Source organism: Corvus kubaryi, unplaced genomic scaffold (genome assembly GCF_017639235.1).
Source record: "Corvus kubaryi isolate FWS band 111438036 unplaced genomic scaffold, C.kubaryi_AGA036_p1.0 69, whole genome shotgun sequence".
Classification (NCBI taxonomy): domain Eukaryota; kingdom Metazoa; phylum Chordata; class Aves; order Passeriformes; family Corvidae; genus Corvus; species Corvus kubaryi.
Window position 1 is genome coordinate 4952685 of NW_024582057.1, and position 12694 is coordinate 4965378.

General features: G+C 42.9%; 1 long non-coding RNA gene across 2 annotated transcripts in view; it reads right to left on the bottom strand.

Annotated features, from left to right (window-relative positions):
* Nucleotides 1-217: 217 nt before the first annotated feature.
* Nucleotides 218-12694, bottom strand: part of LOC121674650 — a 33313-nt gene continuing 20836 nt past the window's right edge. The window contains exon 4 of one of the 2 annotated variants that reach the window (XR_006019738.1): nt 218-2337. This is a non-coding gene — a long non-coding RNA (uncharacterized LOC121674650). Of the gene's footprint in view, nt 2342-12694 lie in introns of both variants that reach the window. The other variant, XR_006019737.1, reaches the window with a different exon arrangement.

The window sequence follows — 12694 nt, forward strand, 5'->3', positions numbered from 1 at the left end:
GGCGCGGGCTCCTCCCACCAAACGGAGAACCAGAATTCGGAATCACGATTTGACTCAAGGAGAGCGCGGAAGACTGGGGATGTCGTGGACCCCCAAAGAAACTTGCGTTAGCAAGAAGTGTGTTAAATAAAATTTATATACACATATGGGTAGATTTAAAGGGGAAAAGAAAGCGATTACACTACATGGTATTAAAGCTGGTATTGATGCTGCTGTGTACATTTAAACATCGGAGAAGAGCAAAATGCAGAATCTGAATCCTGATGAGAGCAGTGTTTTCACCTCGCTGCTCACAGCGTTAGCACACGGAGCTCCAGAGAGCGCGGGAGGAGGCACCCCCGCGGCTGCCTCGGCGGGGTCTGGGGACACAGCCCTGGGCGGACAGGACGGGACAGGGCGAAAGAAGCGGCGCGCACAGGGCGGGTGCTGCTCGGGAGCGCCGGAGCTGCGGGAGCTCAGGTGACAGCACGGGTCGCAGCGGAGTAGCTGTCATCCCGACCTCTCATCCCGAGGCAACATCCAGGCAACGCTGCGGAACGTCCCTGCCTGTCCCTTTGAACCTCGTAGCTCCACCGCCAGTGTGGCGGCAGATTAAAGCCACCGAAAGTTAGAGAACGTCAGAAATCATGAGCGAATCTTTATTCTGTGCCTTTGCTTTCTTTATGTAATAACGTAAGAGAGTCTTTAAGCTGGACACGGCTTCTTTCGAAGCACAGGGTGCACGGTGCTTGCCGATGTAGAAGCCAGCAATCATCCCCCATCCATTCTTAAATATTCATCCCTAGGCCACATTTAGTGCTGGCATTTCTTCAACAGTGCTTGCTATAGTACTTCGTAAACATCATTTTATGTCAGCATCCTTTGATGGAAAGGGTTGAAGAGGTAATGTAACTCATAACAAAATTTACAATTTGTAGATGAAGAGCCACAACAGATAAATCAACTAATATCCTGCTTGATGCCAATGACCCGATTTTTTTCAGATAGATTTTTTTAGGATGTCTGGTTCAGAGGAGTGCTCCTAAAGCCTTTTGCAGCTGACAATACTTGGCATTTCTGCAAGTAAATATTAAGCCAGGCCATAAGAAACTCAGAGGGAACAGCTCCCTAGGGGGCTCTGGGTTTGACTGATTAAGCATGGCATCACGGATGGAGAAAGAACTCAGCTGCTTGGCCAGGTCCCTGCTCCATGATCAAGGGAAGGTCCTCTCCCTCCCTCTTCTAGTAATCCCACCACTTTACAGCTGTGTAATTCAGGCTTTACAGAAAACAGTTCCCTTCATTATACAATAGTGATTCATTTTTAGGACAGAATTAGTCCATACTTGGAGTATGGCTCTGTGAGAAAACAGCATATAATTTGAGTTCGAACACGAAACATACAATGAATTGTTTAGAAACAGCTTTTCTAGTTAATTCTTTTTAACCTCTGTGTGCAGAACTTTGAGAAAACAAACTTTTTTAGATGTCCTTAAAAAATTCCCCACCCCTAAATTTGTTTTTATTGTAGACCAATGTCCCAAGAACAAGGTATACTCTGCAGGACACTGTGGTGTAACCAAACATACAGTAAAAAGGCTGACTACTTTTGGTGGCCATTTTATCTTATAAATCTCCTATGATAACCTACTGACAGATATCAGCAAGGCCATCTGATAGGCCGGAAACATGCATGTATCGGTAAACAATGCTGCATTGGTGCTCAGTGACTTTTCAACCTGCACATTGATGATTTTTTGTGTTCCACACAAGGAAGAACGCATTTTGAATCACTTGTGTCCAGAACCTGCTGAAACACCTTCCACGAGGTTTTATAGTAGAACAACAGGGAACACATTCACGTAGAGGTCAAGTGAATATCTCTGTAGCCTGCAGACTCCTGCAATATTTGCTGGGGAGCATCCTTCAAGGTTGTGCATATGCTCTCTCCTTAGACACAGAGATTTAGAAACCTGTTGAGCTTCCCCCAGGGAGGGCTGATCATTCTACACCAGTGCAGGGACAGCAAGAACACAGATGTTCCTCTAAGTCCTTGGACAACAAACCAGCTTTCTTCCCAAGAGAGATCACCAAAACCACCATCTGGCTTCCACTGAAACTCCACCTAAGAGGCTAAAAATGGTTGTCAAACCTCAGGCATGCAACATCTAAATTATCTGAACATTTTCTATCAAACACCTCCAACACATTTGGACAGTGTACAAGTGATAAAGGAACAGAGACTCCTCTTAAAAGGGGCCATAATTCATATAATTTATTCAACTTAATCCTCAGTGCATCATCCGGTGGCTGAGCTGGATACAAATTTGAATACAAATTTGTCATGCGAAAACAAGACTAACTGGATAATTCAGGAAAATATTGCTAAAGTATTGACTTTAAAGCAAAAAAAAAAGTGTGGTACATGGTAGTGATATTTCCCAGTAGCACAACACTGGGATTATTCTGGAGGAAGAGGGTGAATGAATGAAGCAGCAGAAACAACCAAAATTCACTCTTCCAAACTGTAGCTTCATAGGAGCAGGGAATTGCAGTCAACTCTGCCCTCAGCAAGCCCTCCCACGTCAGAGGTGCTGCCACAGAAGTCCTGAGTGTATTAGCTCCCCGCAGGGATTATTATGAGCTCTGTAGGCAGCATTGTACGGAGCAACAGCGATGATGGCAAGGGATTCCCAGCAGGGCTTAGGTTGCTGCTGAAACTGTGGCTCAGGCGAAGAATAAACTACCGGTGCTTGTGCAAGGCAAGCAAAGGTGGTGAGGGCTGAAAAGATCTCAGGGAGGAGAAATCAGAGTGGACAGCACTGTCCTGATAATTAAAACAGGAAAATAAGAAAGAAGAAAAAGAAAGAAAAGCCAGGTACATAATCTCAGAATTTCATCAGATAAGGTAGTTCCTTAAATTATGAATGGCTGAAAAAAGAGAAGTAGTCCTTTTGCAAGGGCCTGCTGTGGCACCTTGAGGGTGGGGAGGATGGGCACAGCAGAGAACGTGGGTGTAGATGCTGAGGAGGCTAGCAGAGAAAAGATTCTCCACTTTTTACTGTCTCATGTGAAATTCTCCATTCTCACGCAAGCTAGCTCTCCGACGGTTTGCTAGTTGGTAAACATTTGCAGGTGCAAGGCTGTTGTGAGAACATAGTGGAATTGTTTTTAGTTTACTGGGAATAATATTTTGAAATGGGTGGTTATACCTCTTAGCCTATCACCTTGGTAGGTGGTTGACCGATGGGCCAATCATGTAATTTCTCTTTTGCGATCCATGCTATAAGAAGATGGGTTTTTGGCATTAAAGGGGTCAGCTTCGACCATCTTCTCTGACCTGAAATTACGCCGTTTTTCGCCGTCCCTACATGCAACAGCGACATGTGGGGATGGATCAGGGAAGGTGACTGTGTCAGAGAGGGCTTGGAGGGCTTGCTGGTAGCTGGCAGAGGGAGGGCTGGCAGGCTGGGGTATGACCAGCTCTGATAACCTGTGCAGAGCAGGGATCAGGAGAAGGCTTGGAACTGCAGGGAAAACAGCAGGGGAGGGGAGACAAACTGACAAAGAAACCTTCACAATTTGTGTACAAACCCCAGGTTTCCACTCCTGTGTGGTATTTCAGAGGCTGGGACACAACTCACATGCTCTGCCTGACTGCCGGCCCTGAGCCACTACAAACGCTTGAGAGACTCCAGGCCTCCTTAGCACATCCAAACCCACCGGTGAAAGGGTCCATGGGGAACACCGGAAAACTTATACATGGACTGATCTTCATCCCAGAAGAGCTCATTTTCCTTCCAGCATCACCCCCGTTCTTCTGTTCCCTCACAGCAGCTGGGAGGTTTGGGAGCTTCCCGGCGCCGTGGGTGTGCAAAGCGCTGCGAGGAGCCAGCCATAAACCCTGACTTGAGCCAAAGGAAATTAGTTCTGCAGGTGGAAAAGTAGGGTCAGCTTAGTTTCTCTACCCTGCAAAAGATCAGAATACGTCTACATAAGCTGCTATTAACTTCTGGTATTTTTTTCAGAAGCTGAAAAAATAATGATAAATTTCATTGGAGAGCCCTCGGCTGAATAATTTTCCACTTGGAAAAGTAATGCTGTTCAAAATGAACTGATTTCTTAAATCACATCTTTTTAGAGAAACAGACAAGGCTGAATTTGTTCTATTGCCATGTTCTGAAACAAATATTAAATTTTTGCATAAGGAATCCAGCTTTCTGTCATAGAAAAAGCTCAAAATCCAAATAGCAACACCATTTGGTCCCTGGAAGAACACAATTCCCACTCAAGATTTTCTAACCGGCACTGGCCACAGAAGTTGACCAGTGCTGCAGTTAAAGATCTGTTTTAACTGAATGGATAACCCCTGCACTGCTCATATATGCAGACATGTTTCCCCTGTTTCAAAGGACTTTTTTTGGCCTTTGACCAGAGTCACTGACGGGACATTACGAATGCAGATAGCAAATTAATACCTCTGATGTTAGCAATAGATTTCTTCATGCTTGCCCCTTTTCTAGACCACCAATTTGTGCACAGCAGTTACTACTCAGTCAGAGGAATTGGCAGTCACAGCTAGTTGTGGTTTGAGAAGTGAGTCTTTCAGAGACCCTTGGCCTCACAATCTCAGCTCTTAAAAGGCTGAAACACGATCTCAGCCCCTAACCTCCATGACGGATGAAGATGCCTGGGCAGCGATGTAGGAGAGGAAGGAAGTAAGGTGATACCACGGGCTAAATATCCCAACCCTCCCCAGCACGAAAGCAGCCTCACAGGTTGATCTAAGCCGTCAAAAATCATTCGGAGCCGACTTCCAGGGCGGCAGAGGGAGGCAGAGGTGCACGGAAGACTTTCCCCACGCAGCGGTAGATGGAGCGCTGCGGTACCAAGACTGCTCCGCACAGCCGGCTGCACCCTGCCCCGACGGGCACTGCCTCCGGAACGTTCCAGGGCTTTATTGGCAATGCTGTTGCAAGAAAATACCTGTGGATACTTAGAAACTGCAGTTAGAATTTTTAATTTTTTAAAATTAAAGCTTTGGGGAAAAAGAAAAGAGTCTGCTTAGTCTGTTTAGAGAATATCCCTCTGTAAAAGACATTGGTTTTCAGCCAGTAGTTTGCATGTATTAAAATGCCTGAAGGATTGGACCCACCATGAAATAGAAAAATCCCACTGACTACTCTAAAAAGACTTGTCAAGTACTGTTGTAAATAAATTGTTACCCAACCTTGGATCTAATTATTTTTTAGCCTTTAAATCTGCTCTGCTTAAAAGACCAACTCATATATTTGTTTTAAACAACACCATCATTCAGAAAAATAAAGTTTTCTCCTACTCTCTCTGCACACACTCACAGACACACGCACACACACACACACGTGTGCATTCGCACATATGCAGCAGTTTTAAGTAAGGACTACTGTTAATATCAACTAGGCTGTTACTTACAAAAGAATTTTATTACTCTTTGTGAACTCCTTTACAGGAATCCTTTCTCATGACTAAGAATGGTATCAGGGTTCTTGTGAAATCTAAATTATCATCTGTGTTTCCCTTTATAAGTTGACTCACAGCAGGCAATTTTCTGTTGAAATGGTCATTTAGGAGACTTTTGGAACAGTCTAGCAGGGACAACCATCTTTCAAGACATGGATGAAACTAGTTTCACTGTTCCCTCAGAAGTCAAACTATAAAGTAAAAGCAGGGAACCATCTTTGCTCCTTGTCCTCTTCAGTATCATGTTCAAAAAGGTTGTTAGGCTAAAATGCAAAAAACTTGCTCTGAGAAAGACTTATTTCTTTCAGAATAACCCTCCCTCCTCCAATTATTTTTTAAATAGCATACCAGACTCTCACAGCCCATGTCAACAACTTGATGCATGATAGCCACATCAGATTTCTCATGTGCTTAGGTCATTAGCTAGCAAGAACATTGTCAAGCTATTAGTTTTGAAATATCGTATTTTTAGATTGTTTTGGAGTTACTGGAAGTTTGATAGGAAATCTGTTCCTTCATTAAACTAATTTTTGTTAAACCCTCACATATGCATGCCACAGTCCAGATAGTTTATAGGCATTTAAGTTTAGCTTCTACATACAACCCTAAGTGCTGGCTTATCTGATTTGCAATACATTTGCGTTTTTTCTCTGTCTCAGAATTCAAGAAAACTCAGCTTCAAAATATCTGAGTTTTGTTGAAATATCTGTAACTTCAAGCTTCACATTAAAGCCATATCTGCTCATGTTTATCTATGATCTGTTGCACCCTCACACTGAGCTCTCCCTCTCCCCTTGTTTGCCTCTCAGTCGATGCATTCTTGAGCAGACAGGAGGTGACACATCAGCAATACAAAGCAGGACATTTCCTCAAAACTTCTGGTTTTCCCCCTCTGTAGCAGTGCTTTTCAATACCACAAAGCTGCAAAATCACAAATATCTCAGTTTCTAAGCAGGTCCTTCTCCCGCTGACCCAGCATCCTTTAAAGTAACCTGGAAATACCTAATTGATTTCAGTGGACTCCAGAGTGGTGGAATTATCTGATCTTATCGTGTCTTCTTTTCATCTGACAACTGTAATTACGTTTAGCAGAACTGTTACAGGTGTTTCTAGAGATTCAGCTGCCTTAGGGCAGAAACAATTCTGTTCTGCCAGTAAGGGCTACGTATTTTTGTTCATCTGTAGTATAGGCCAATTCTAACTAGTCTTACCCACTTACTTGATTATCCCAGTATGTTTGCAGCACTGATTTATGTAACCTAATTACCCAGTTTATCAATACAGTCTACTTCAGATAATATATTTGAGGGCACCTCCTTCTCCTTTTTTAAAAAATTACACCTGTGTTGTCAACATATTTTTATGTCTGTTGATTCCTTCAGCCCTACCACAATCCCATGAAATGCAAAATCAGATTCTTTGTTTCAATTTACAGGTTAATTTGGATTTTTTTGGCACCAGCACAAGCATACATGAATTCACACCATTGTGAGATTACCATTTGAATTCCTGAAATTTTCAAACTATTTTAACAAGTCTTTGAATTCCTGTCACTGCCTTTAGATTTCCCTCTCCTGGTTCACAGTTCAATCTGATCATATAAATATGTCACAGAACTATGCTTTCCAAAGGTACCTCCCTGTGCAGAGCTGTGCAAAACTGAAAGTAGACATAAAGAGAAAAACAAAATCAGCTCATTCCTACAGCAAGGGAATCCCACTGTTGGAAAAGAAAACCAAAATCATATGGAACTATGAGTAATTGTAACAGTTTTGGATCAGGCCTTGATACGTCATAAAATTCTGCATGTATGTTCCAACATGGCACCAAAGTTTTTCGTCTTGTTTGTACTGCCTTCAATACTGCCTGACTCTTCAGTAACACTAATTCTAAAGAAAGGAAAGAGTCAGCAGCACCACCGAGATGGACAACCAAAAATCAGGAGACACAGCATCTTTCTAGACCAACCTCATGCTGTCAGGTGAGTCACATGGCCAGATTCACATCAGGCAGTATCATGCTCTGTGAACAGCTCTCTTGTCACCGGTGGCCTTGGGTAGCACTCCAAACACAAAGAAGTCTCCCAATTCTATTTGTAACCCCTTCGGTTTTTGGTTTCTGCAGTTGGAAGAATTAGATAACCTTACTTGTGGGGTTTAATTAATGGACAGTTTAAAAGGCACTGAAATATTCAGACAGACAGAAATCAGAAGTATAAGGTATTGCCAGAGATAAATACTTGCAAGGTGGCTTTGTTATTGTTCTGGCTACCTGCCCACAGAGCTCTGCATGCAATTTAATACCACCAGGAGGAGAAATATTTGATTTTATAGATTTGTAGGCTCCAGCTGATTAAAAAACTTAAGTGGGGACCAAAAAGAAAGATGAAGTGCTTCATTGAGCCAGTACTTAACACCCTGTCCAGATGCACTCTTTCAGTCCCCTCTAAAATGGGCTGTCATGATACTCAGTAGTCTTAAGAACAGGGTAAAAGAGTCAGGTGAGGACAGGAAGTGTGCTCTCTCACTCAAAGGATGAGCTTAGTCACTATGTCTGGGCTACAATGACCTCTTTGATCTATTCTAAGAAATCTCCTTCTTCCAGGAGTGGAAAAATTTGCCATTTTAGTTGTGCAGAGCACACACAGCTGATAGAGGCTTGAGCTGAGAGGGCCACACAGTGCAACATCCTCTTGCCACCCTGGGGCTGGAAGCAGACTGGCCACATTTGCACGGGGCTGTGCCCAACAGGAGGAGCTCTGCCTCCTGCATTTCGTTCTCCTGCACTCACAGTTCAAGGATTAATTCAGGCTGAACTACATGAAAGTAATGTGCACCTGCCTGCGTGGAAGTGCCTTAGGTCAGGGGTTTTGCAAACAGATGTGCTCAATGCAGGTCAGGCTCCCTGTCCAAAGCCCTAATTAGAGGTGTAGATCACAATCGGTGTAAGGATGCCCAAGGCTGCACTGACCCTGAAAATGACCATCCTCCCACTCTTCCCTCAGGTCCTCCCCCAAAACAGCACTGACAAAGCTGTGCAGAGATTATTCTAGACTAGAATAATAAACGGAGCTGTCTGAAAACAAATACACCTGTAGGAAAGGAAACAAATGAGTAGTTAAAGTGGCAGCATTCTTGAAACGTTTGTAGATGGAACTGTACACGAGTATGTCCTAATTCCTTGCTTCGTGTGGCAGTAGTGGAAGAGAAAGAAGTAAAACAAACTTCCTACTGCTAGGAAAGGGGGGATCTGACCTGCAGTGGCAACGAACGCAATGGTAATACTCCCAGCTTACACAGTGTTAGCTTTTGACTGACCCTTCTCTAAAAAGAATTCAAGTCCTGGTAAGATGATAAAGATCACCTCACAAACATTTTTGTCACCTTATGCTTGCTTGGTAAGTACCAGAATCAGTACAGCAGAATTAGTGCATTAGGTGGCAGTTACCACAGAAAAGAGTAAACATGAGATGAACGCATAATGTGAACAAACTTCCCAAAGACATCAGAATTTAAATACGTTTTCTTGTCATATGCACTGAATAATGAACCCACTTTTAAACAATCTACAACTTAAGGAAAGCAACACAAAAATCAGAAAGTCTTACAAAAGGGAAGAGGGCCACAGCTAATTTAAGAAGGTATTTTCTACTGCTATTTTAGCTGTCCTTACTCTGACATCAGGAAAAAAGGTTGACTGGCTTCAGAGAGCCATTAGCTGTCCTGTCCTTAGATAATCTTGGAGAGCTGAGAGGGCAGGAATTAATGTGTACAAATACAGCACACTTGAAAAATATTAACTAAAGCTGGGAATAAACTATTCTCTAATGGACATCTCAGACCTGATTAACAAAGAGAAAAACTGAAGCAGATACTTTCCAAGGGAAATGTATACAACAGAACTATTCCAGGCTTTTATTACTTGATCTTTAAAACTGGTCAAGAAGAGATTTAATTTTGTTTACTTAAACAACTTAGAAAAGAAATATTTCCCAGTGCTCTACCCCTTTGTTAGATGGATTCCAGAGCAGAGGATTAGCTAACAGCTTGGTCTCACAGTGTGTACACACACGTACTACCTCACGTCCGAAAGAGGAACTTGGTCAGTTTGCAAAACGAGGAGAAATGCATGTTGGCCCAAGTTCTCTGTTTCTGTCAGCCTCTATGGTGAAGTGGTACAGTGGGTGAGGACATCAGGGTAAAGGTTTTAAGCATGGGTTTCCACTTCTCACTACAAAAGAAAATTAGCCTTTCTGTTTCTGCTTGTTCATGTAGGAGCAAACAAATACAACTTCTGGAAAATCCATGACAGCACTTTAAGTACTAACAGCATCAGTATTACAAATGTGTTAGTAACTAAATCCTCATAACTAGGGGCTGAATCCCTGGGACAGCATGAACCCTGGCACGTAGCCTCCCAGACAGACGGTCTGTCTGGGGAGGAAGTTGGAGAGAGTGGCTGCAGCCTTCTTGTAGCCAGAGCTACCAGAGGACACCAGAGCTGCTCAGGATCTGGATGGTGCTTGCTGAGCAGAGCTGTGCCACCGGGTTGCAGTGATTCAACACCGTCCACCGGCAGCTGCTTCTGCCAGAGCTCCCCTGGAGAGCTGCCCAAGACTCGCAGCTGCCCTCCCTTCACCCACCTTCCTTTCCAATCTCTAGGGCACTGTACTGGAAACCTGATAACTGCAAGGCTTGCTCAGGGAAAGGTGCACATGAAGGTGTACCTTAAGGTTGCTGCTTGTCTTCCTTTTGGAAGGAATCCTCCCTGCAACTTCTCTCTCAGCTTCAGCTCTTCTGTTTCTGCATGTTCAGAGGCAACCTACTCTGTCCAGCAGCATCTATAAGCATGCAGAGGATCTTAGAGCCTAGAGTAACTGTTCTTGCTTTAAAGTGAAGTTAAAGCATCTTGTAGTTGAAAAATTCCTAGGCTATTCCTAGAGCTTTATAGTGGAAGGTGCTTTGATCATTGACTCTTTCCAGCTGCATTACTCTTACTTTGACCAACGCAAGTACAATCTGGTTTTTATGCCAGAGGTTTGCTGGTTGTATTAAATTTTGATTGTGCAGTTTTGGAAGGATTTCTAAGAAGAAATCTCTGCTAAATGAAGGCATCACTGCAAAATTAGAACATCATTCACATGTCCAGACTGAGATCTCATTAGTTAATGGTAAACAGGCAAGACCAGATGCCTCACGGTGGTGAATTGCACCTAATGCCCTTTTGTAATGTGCCACAATGTGACAAAAGCTAATCACATTCAGACTCAGTTTGTAAGAACAAAATGTTAGATAGATCTTAAAAGACCCAGAAAAGAGAGGCAGGCAAAGGAAAGCAGGCTGGTGTATGTTATGTTTTATCTTTCACCACAGACCTTACGGCTGCTACAAGATGCTGGGAGAAGGATTGTAGCCTCTGCAGGGATAGGATTTAGCAGAGCAGATAATCCTTTTGGTTCTACCCTCCATGGAAGTATTTTTGCTAAGCAGGAAGTTATACTGATGTTGGATCCAGTGGTTTGCAATGTCAGCATTACCTCTGCTCACTCTGATCTTCATGGGGTGAACCATAAATACAATGAGAATCCAAAAGATTCCAAAAGAACGTGTGGTGGAAGGCCAGGTTCTGACACCCCAGTTACTTTGTTACAGGCTTCAGAATTGATAGTGATGCCATTTGTGAAAAACAAAATTGTCCAACAGAGCTTCCCCTTCCAAGGCATTAAATAGAAGATGCTCATCCTCAGTACTTAAACATTTGTTTCAATACAAGTTTTCCATTCTAGGATGCTAATTGGAAAAGCCCAACAACAAGAAAACCTAACGTAGCATCAGGGGGTGTTGTACAACCACCTGGGCAAGTAAGTTACAGTAGCTGTTCTTATTTACTGCAGAACACGGCTGGATTTGGTCTTCTATTTCAGGTAGATGATACTAAATTTTACATAAAAGTGTCAGCAGCTTTAAATGAAGGCAGGTAAGGAATGCAAAGAGGTCAGCTTCAGGGAGGCATATTTGGAGAGTGTAGTCATATTCACACTCAGTTTTTACCAGGCTTTTGCAATGAGGCATGATAATATAATACTAAAGAGTAAAATTCCACACCAGAGTGAGTAGTCCAAAAACACACTGCTCTTATAGTGTTCCAAGTAAGTCAAAACTTAGATGGTCCATAACTATTGCCTAGGCTTTAGGCAGGCTATCAACATAAGGCTGAAATGCCACCCTTGATGAAAACAGAAACAACAACCAAAAAAGCATATTTCTCTGATCACTCAATTTATCACACTGCTTTCTGTTGCTGCGCCTACTGGGTTTTACAATCAATCAAGCTTTTTTCAATATGCTCAGGATCATGTAGGGCTCAGTGGCGAGTTTAAAAGTTGCCTTTGACATAACACCAGATGTGCACCAAGTGTGAGTGATCTCTTTGCATAATTACCATCACAATTATTATCACCAATACATTGACCATGGTCCAAAACGTGTCTTTATGTTACTCACATAATAATACCAGAAGCTTAGCAAAAGCCTGTTAGTGACTATAACCTGCTGCTTTCAGTGTTTTGATGCCAATCCCCTGAATTTACTCCTATTTCCTTTCTGGTTCTTATACTGTATCCCTGGGCACAGCCGTTTGCTCCCTTTACTTCTAACCTCCATAACGTTCAGCTGCAACTCATTTTGACTCCTCTGCTGACTCAGCCATAGGCTGAACTGGAAGCAAAGCTCAAATTTCAAGGCATGATATATATATATATATATCACACACCATATATATATAGATATACTATTATTTTGAGCTGGAGGTGTATAGCAAGTCTGGAAACACACATACTTGTCTCTGTGGATCCTTTATTACTAGTTGTAAGGGAGAGATCCTCCATATGCCACTGCAGGCTTTGGCTGAAAGATAATTTTATTTTACTTTTTGATTTAGTTAGTGAAGACAGCAAGGGAATCGAGCTCATGAGAATCTCTTCTGGTAGAGCAACCAAACACTGATGGACGTGATTAATTCGGCACTGACTTTGCGGCCAGCATAGCAAATGACATTGGAGAATTAATGTTTCATTGCCCAAGAGCCCACTTATAAATGCAGCTGGAATTAACAACTGCCTGCTGTGATGCCCAGCAGTAGTGATGAAGGAGATGTTTTGTTTTCAAAGCAGTATTTTAGCTGGGAATGCTATGTTGCAAGTTCCATGGGAGCCAGC